General features: G+C 40.7%; 1 pseudogene; it reads right to left on the bottom strand.

The window, feature by feature from the left end:
- Positions 1 to 4232: 4232 nt before the first annotated feature.
- Positions 4233 to 7156, bottom strand: LOC112467348 (annotated as a pseudogene).
- Positions 7157 to 7758: the final 602 nt, after the last annotated feature.

Raw genomic sequence — 7758 nt, 5'->3', positions numbered from 1 at the left:
TGTCGGATGGTCACGATTTTGTGAAAACCAGTCGTCTGAAACAAAAATAAAAAATATTCTCATTATCTATATTGTATTGGCTTTCGGCTGACAGAGGATTTTTTTTTTCATTTTTGGCGACGAGAAAAAAATTCCTGAATTTTGACTGCAATTTTTGGGCCTAAATTACATGTTATTATTATTAATAATTATTGAACAAAACATAATATTGAAAAAATCGTCCGTCAGCCGAAAGACACTAGTCCTTAGAATAAGTGTACCAAATTTCAAGTCGATTCATCGATTAGAACTCGAGATATCATGTACACCGTTTTGAAAAACATAGTTTTGAGAAAAACGCGTTTAAAGTTTTGGTACTAGTTTTTTCAGTGAAAAAATGTATTTAAGCTTCTTACCCTTAATCTGCCATTCCTGCCTCATAAAAGAGACCTTCCTCTTCACAAAAATCTTCCTCAAGAGTCGATCTCATCGCTCTTCTTTCGATTCTTCCCTCTTTTGAAGCCTCGAATGATCGCGCGTCGGCAATTGAGATTCTGATGTCATCCATCTCTGTGCACAATGCAACGGCATTTGGTCCAATTATGATGTTCATAATAAGCATCATTTTTAAAAGACTCTTGTAGCCTTCGTTAAAAATGCTCGTTGCCAAATATGATGCAATTACTACCGTTTTTGCACCGCTGAACACTCGCTTTGGAGCAAACGACCATATAAGAGCATTGAGACTTTCATTGTTGTTTTGCGTAAAGTCTCCTATGCACCGCTGTAGCAAATTTTCGCTGCTTAGCTCTTCGTAGATAGGAGTGATTGCACTCAACACGCAATCGCTGAGAGCCGGTTTATGCGAATACTCGGCCAGTTTGCCCTGAGCCTTTGCCTTCTGCCAGGTACACCAGCTGTCTTCCCCAGGCTGACAGCTATCGTGCTGTGGATTTGTATCGGTCGACGATTTATGTTTCAACGTAGCCCAGATTGCCGTCTTCATGTCTTCTATATACGGAATCTTTATTTCTTCGTATTGCGAGGCCGTAAAAGACACTCAGCTCATCAATGAGCTTTGCTGTGAGCTTGCCTTTACCACCGAGGCCTTTCGTTCCCTTTTTCAATTTCCGAAGTCGAGCTCCCATTCTTTTTTGTACGTGACCAACGCATTCTTTTTTCAATACAGTGCAATTTTCACCATAAGGTTGAGATTCGAAAATGCCTTTGAAAGTTTTACTATCGCCGTCACCAATATGAAGAATATCTAATGTTGTGTAATTCTTCTGATCTTGAGAACATTTCGACAGCCGCGTCCACCTCCATTTTTCCGGCACTTCCAATGTGATTTGCACTGCATTCATTTGCATGGGATTCCATCCATTTCTCGTATTCCATGGTGTCCATTTTCGGCTTCCAGTACTCGCACTGTTTACAATATGAACATTTCACAAGGAGATCGACTACTTTTCCCGTATAATAGCCGATCAACGTTGTCACTCCTTGCAATGACGAAAATCCTCGCTTTCTCCACGTTCCGTCGCCAGAAACTGTCAATCCTGTTGGTTCGGCTCCATTTTCGGCATTTTTCGTCAACTCTTTCTCTTCAGCAGCAGCTTTCGAAAACAGTGAATTGGCCACGGCTTTCGACGCACAAAGCACATTACTAATCACGTCATAATAAACTATTTTGTTGAACATTTTCGGGAGATCCATTAGACCGCAAAACTTTCGAATGCCATCGTAACCGACACCAAGGATTCTCATCGCGAAAATAATACGTCTGTTAATTTCATAAGCGTTTTTTATGAGCGGACAAGAGTTGATGTAACGTGGTTCACAATTATTGCAATTGATGCTAACTTGAATCCAAGTCCACGAATACTTGATTCAGAAAAAGTCAGATTTCCGTCGCACTCTTTGCACTTCACCATTTCGCTCAGTGTTGAGAAGAAGGATAAGAACGTTTTCAGACGATATCCGTGAGCAGCATTTACTGGCACTTCCACCGAGCCCCTTTTTAGTTTTTTCGCAGAAGCACTTGTTGATGCAGTTTCGCTCTCGAACGAATGTCGATTCGGTGGCGCCGGTCTTTTTTTATTTCGTGAGGGTCGTCCGGAACTTGTACGCGCACCCTTTCTGTCACACGATGATCGCTTCATTTTGAAGAAAATCAGAAAACTTTCAACCGTCGACTGTAAGTTCAGCGGCACGAGAAACAGCGAACTGATCACAGCTGTTTTTGACCATAAAATTACGCAAGACTGGCATGCTTTCTGTCGAAAATGCTTCTAACTGAACATAAAATACTTCTAACGACACCTGTTGGTGTATTAGACAAGTTCAAAATTGAATGGCAAGCTATTATGCTGAACCCTCCGAGCATGTAACGATTTTTCGCAGGTATGCGTTTCGGAGCGCTTCAGTAATAGCTCGAAATTTCAATGAAAACAACTTCGGGCGGGTATAAGACCTTTTGTCCCTTATTTTAGAGGGTTCAAAGGATTTTTTAAGCCAATAAAAAAAAATTCGATTTTTTGAAAATTTTACAGTGTACTAACCCCTTAAGTGTTCAGAGTTTATCTTTTTTATTCCACATTGGAAGGAGTAGCCAGTTCAGCAATAGAAAACAGACCCAATATCAACATACTCACTATCGCATACTAAACGCGCGTTTTTACAAAAATTACTTTTCTTTACCTATTACACCGACGAAACACTATTAAAGACCGTCAACCCTAGGTAAATTTTCGTGGCCAAATGCCCTGGGGGCCCGACGGTACCATTCCCGGTAATTATCCCGATCTTACAGATTTCTGATACTGTTTTATTATCAGAAATGTATAAACCTTAAGATTTATGTACGTTAAATAAAGTGTGAAAGATAAAACAGGACTTAGCATATGAATTACCATAAGTATAGTTTTACAAGTCACGCTAACTCCCGTAAGTTTGTCGGTCTTTAATATAGTATCTCGTTGGTACCTATCTCTCTCTCTACTTCTAATTTTTGAAAACGCATAACTATACTTTATTTTACATATTCTTACTCATAAGTTTTGTGGCAATTGCATCGTCACATATCTAACTGCCTACATTATTCGAAAAACGTACAAATATACGAAAAACACAGGCGGGTATATCAGCGAGAAAAACATACAAAAACAATAATAAGAAACGCATGACTAGCGCAAATAACAAGCTTGTGATATATGTAAATAATAAACAATTGCGAAGCGTTAATTTTATTTTAAACTGATCTAAACTTTTTGAGAGGCTTCTCGAAGGGCACAGTGTCCTAAGAGAAGAGATTCTATTGAGATCTGACATGGAGGCGGGGCTTAATCAATATGGCGCAGAATAGAACACTTTTCAATATAAAGGGTCACTTTCTTCATTTTTAATGCACTTTTCCAGGCTTTAAAACGATCAATTTTCTCTAAATTGCCAAATAAATATTTGACATGTATGACGCTCTTTGGGGTTGGGAAACCAATGAAATCGAATATTTAAATTTTTTTAGCCTTATTTTTACAACCGCGAACTGAACAATTAATTCTGCTCGTAGATTTACAAAGCGGGGGAAAAAATCAATATCCATAAAATATAACGCGAAGCCGGTACGACCGCACGCCAAGCCTGTATACAATATACGCCACGAGATCCGTTACTTTAAAGTGCTTTCACTTTCGACCACCAGATATCTTGGCGACGAATGTCAGATTCCAATTCCGCGTAGCCGGAGTGAAAAACGAGGATTCGACTGTCGGGCTCGCTCGCGTACACTGACCGGCAGGAATGCCTGGACATTTTGATATGTATATGACATATATGTACATGTATATGTATATGTATTATGTCCAGGCATTCCTGCCGGTAGAGTGTACAAATGGATGTCGTATTGCGCTTAATTATTGTACAATTCGTAATAAATTCAAAGTGACTAGAGATTAAATCTAGGATTCGTTGATTGTCTGACAATCAGTACGATTTCACACGATTCTTCGTTATCTTCAGACAAAATATAAAATAAATAAATTTATATCTACATCTTTGATGTGTGACTGATTGAGAGCACGCGGTAGCGCGAGGTAACAGAACGACCACAAGAAAACAGCAAGTACAGAAATACAATAAAACTGAAATCTATTGTATTTAAAGTCTGAATATTTACAATTATTTACAGATAGATAGATTGCCGTGAGTGATAGCGCGCACAGAAGTTATCACAGCGAAGTTAGTACAAGCTGATTAGAACTCAAAGGCAGATTGCAAGTAATATTCGAGCGGGACGATCGGGATCCCATCTCGCGATGGGCCCTCCTCATAGCACAGGCTCCTTGTCAGTCTCGTCATTTTCGTCGGTTTGCTGGGACGAGGAAGCGTTCGCCGAGAGATTCGTTTTGGTCATCCGATGTCCTCCTTTCTGCTGATTGCTGGAGTTGCTGCCGCCGTTGTTGCTGCTGCAGGTGCTGCTACTTGGACTGTTATCGCCGTTACCAGTGCATGCCAAATCAAAGGCGGTAATTTGTCCATGAGCGGTTATCAAGGGCCGTAGAGCCGTGCGCACGGACCAGTGTAGTCGCGGATACGCGCGTTCCTGTTGAAGCATCAACTCCTTTCTTCTGTTTTGTTTCTGTAACATATCAGTAATAGAAAATCGATAAGAAATACATCTTACAAATAAATAACGGTAATAATAATTTTACGTAGAATAGATAAAATAGATGTAGCTTAATACAGATAGCTTAGAAAGAAATTCTATAATTTCTGGGATGTAGATTTTACCTCCAAAGTTCGTGAATCCTGCGAAATAGAGAACTTCTTGTTTTCGGCAAATTGCTTCAATGCCTTCTCTCGCACATAAATAAACGGTCTGATGACCCTGAGATCCTCTCGACGTATATAGTAATGCGCCTTCATGGTTTTCAACATAGAGGAAGCTCTCCGTGAGATCGTCTAAATGCTGACCGAGCGCCAATACGTTATAGCCCTTCTGTTTCGCTAAAGAGTACAATTGCGTCCTAATCGATATGTCGCAGAAACTGCAGGTTCCGCTGGCAATGCTAGCGTCCAACAGATTCTCGACGTTGGCGCTGATCGAGTCCGTCACCTGTTCCTCGTAAAAGTAAGGAATCTCCAGACCCTTCAGATAACTCATTAGTTCCATAGGATCGAAGCCACCCGCGTCGATGGTGGCCGCACCGATCTCAAAGTCAATCCCCTTCGATCTGATGTAAAATCTGTATTGATGTAGAGTATGCAGAAGGGAGAGCGAGTCCTTGCCGATCGCCGACAGGCATATTAAGACCTTGTCATTGTCCCGAATCATGTCAAATTCTTGCATAGGTTCCACCGAGGGTTTCCAGATGTTCTTCGGCGGGCAGTGCCATTGAGTTCGCGGAAACTCGAGTCTGGACTCGTTATCGTCAAAATTATTCTCCTAACTGTCATCCTCTTCCTCTCACAGATCACCCGCGCACTCCTCATCCTCCGAGATTGTCGTTTTGACGCGTTTGCTGTTTGCCGCCGCACGTGGTCGACAGACTCATCATCGATGTTGTCCTGGGTTTCCGTCCATTGCTGTGAGCGGAATTGGACTCGGCGCTGCTGCTCCGTTTCAGGTCCAGAGAGTCTATCGACTTATCGCTCTCTTGAAAAGACATATTTATACCACTGTCCTGAGAACTGACGGAGTTCACGGCCAAATAAATCTTCGGCAAGATCTTCCGGGCGTCGCTGATGTCGAGGCTGCCGCGTCCCTCCTGTGAATTATCGTTTACATAATCATATACGTCGTTTTCCACCTCCTCATCCTCGGTCTTCGAACAAGGGCGGACCAACTGCTCACTCTCGGATAACTTCATCACGTAAATCACCGTCTCGTCCGAAGAGCATTCACTGGATATTTTGCTCTCCTGCTGCGACAGCTCGCCGACTTTGCTGGTGATCTCGATCGGTCCGCTTTTTCTGGAACTCGAAAAGCGCGGGGACGCCGACGAGGGAAGTACGATTCTTCGATCCACATCCGCTCGAAGAAACATCCAAAGTGGATGCGTCTAACGAGTACCTGTGCAGCCCGTCAACGGCATTCATTATCCACTTGTTAAAAAAAATCCGCATAAATTTATGATAACTCAAAAAATTATTTAATTAATACACAATTTCCGTAATAATATCGTTAATTATATTTCTATTAAAAATTTTTATATTTTAGATGATAGTATCGTACTTTAGTTTATAGTATTATTAATAGTATTATTAATAGTACTATCAATATAGTATTATTAATGCAGATAATAAAGTACCTTATCTCAAATTTCACTTCGCTCGTCATTTCCTTCGAGAATTCCATTAAGTACTTGACGATGTCGCTGGCCGTGAACGAATCGTGCCTCGACTGTTTGTCCTCTACGTATGTTTGATGAACTAATATGTACTCTGAGCCCGCGAGTGATGCTGCGACGTGTTCTCGGATGTGTTTGTCTCCGAATAAAGCATCGTCCACTTTAAAAATTACCTCACAGATCTCCGATTTGATCTCTGTCGCTAATTCCTTGGTCATCTCCTTCACGTATGCGCTCAAATCATCTTGACCCATATTCGTTGAGATAGGCGATGATCTGCTACCGCCTACCAACCTCTCGGTATAATCGCTGGTCGACGAATACGGAAAGATGGTAGCGACGCTGGATTATGATTATAGTTTAAGGAAGAGATCAAATGACTCGGCTAGCGGCGGAATCTAATTCCAGAGAGTTTAAAACTCCGTCTGACTACTGCAACTGCAGTGAAGACGTCTATGCCTCGACGAACCGTTCGCAGATACAGAATCGATCAAAGGCGCGAGCACGTTCGTACGAGTTCGAAGGCTCGGCAGACAATCCGAAAACAATCAATTGGCAAATCAATAAGCTCGTCGTCAAGGGCGCTTCGCGACTTCTTTGCGAGAGCGATTAGATTCAGTTCGCATCTAACGGGAGTCTCGGCGCGGATGCAACAATATATTACGTGTAGGTGCGCAACGGGAGAAATGTCAAAAGAGTGGTAGATAGAGTTCCTACATATTATATAATAGGCGATTTTTGGCGTGACTCTTGTTTAAGCAACCAAAGGGTATCAAATTGCACCAGAATAGCAACCACCGATAGCAACTTTGGTATATGTACCAAACCATACTATAAACGATCGCCAAAAATCGTCTATAATATTATAGGAACTCTAGTGGTAGGCACGGATGTACGGCGCGTAATAATCATGCTTATAATTAGCAGAAGTGTCGTGTGTTTCACAGGGCAGTCCTTTAATGCACATCTCTGGTAAAAAAATTTCTTGTATTTTTCTCATATTTTGTTAGAAATTTTGCAAGAATTGGGACTTATGAGATGCTGAAAAATATATGAAATTTCTCAGATATTTTTAGAAATAATTGGATAAAGATTTTTGGAATATTTCACTATTCGAAATGTACATGTATGAAAATTTCTGACAAATTGCACAGATTTTCTCATATTTATTCACATTTCTATAAATATAGCGAAAAATATTTTATTCTTATTTTATTTGAGTTTTTCTGAAAAACGTTCTAATTTCGTATAAAAAATCTGAAAAATTCCGAGTATTCTGAAAAAATCTGAAAATTTTTATAGAAATTTTGATTAATAATATGAAAAATTCTGAGATATTTTTCCACCAAAGGTGGCTCTTAAGCCCCATCTACATCTATCGTATCACTTTAGAGCCAATAAGCACATAATATGGCGTAGCGATATACGATGG

This window comes from Temnothorax curvispinosus, unplaced genomic scaffold, assembly GCF_003070985.1.
Source record: "Temnothorax curvispinosus isolate PA1 unplaced genomic scaffold, ASM307098v1 QBEX01017168.1, whole genome shotgun sequence".
NCBI classification, from domain to species: Eukaryota; Metazoa; Arthropoda; class Insecta; order Hymenoptera; family Formicidae; genus Temnothorax; species Temnothorax curvispinosus.
Note: the sequence above shows the minus strand (reverse complement) of the source record. Positions and strands in the feature narration are given on the sequence as shown.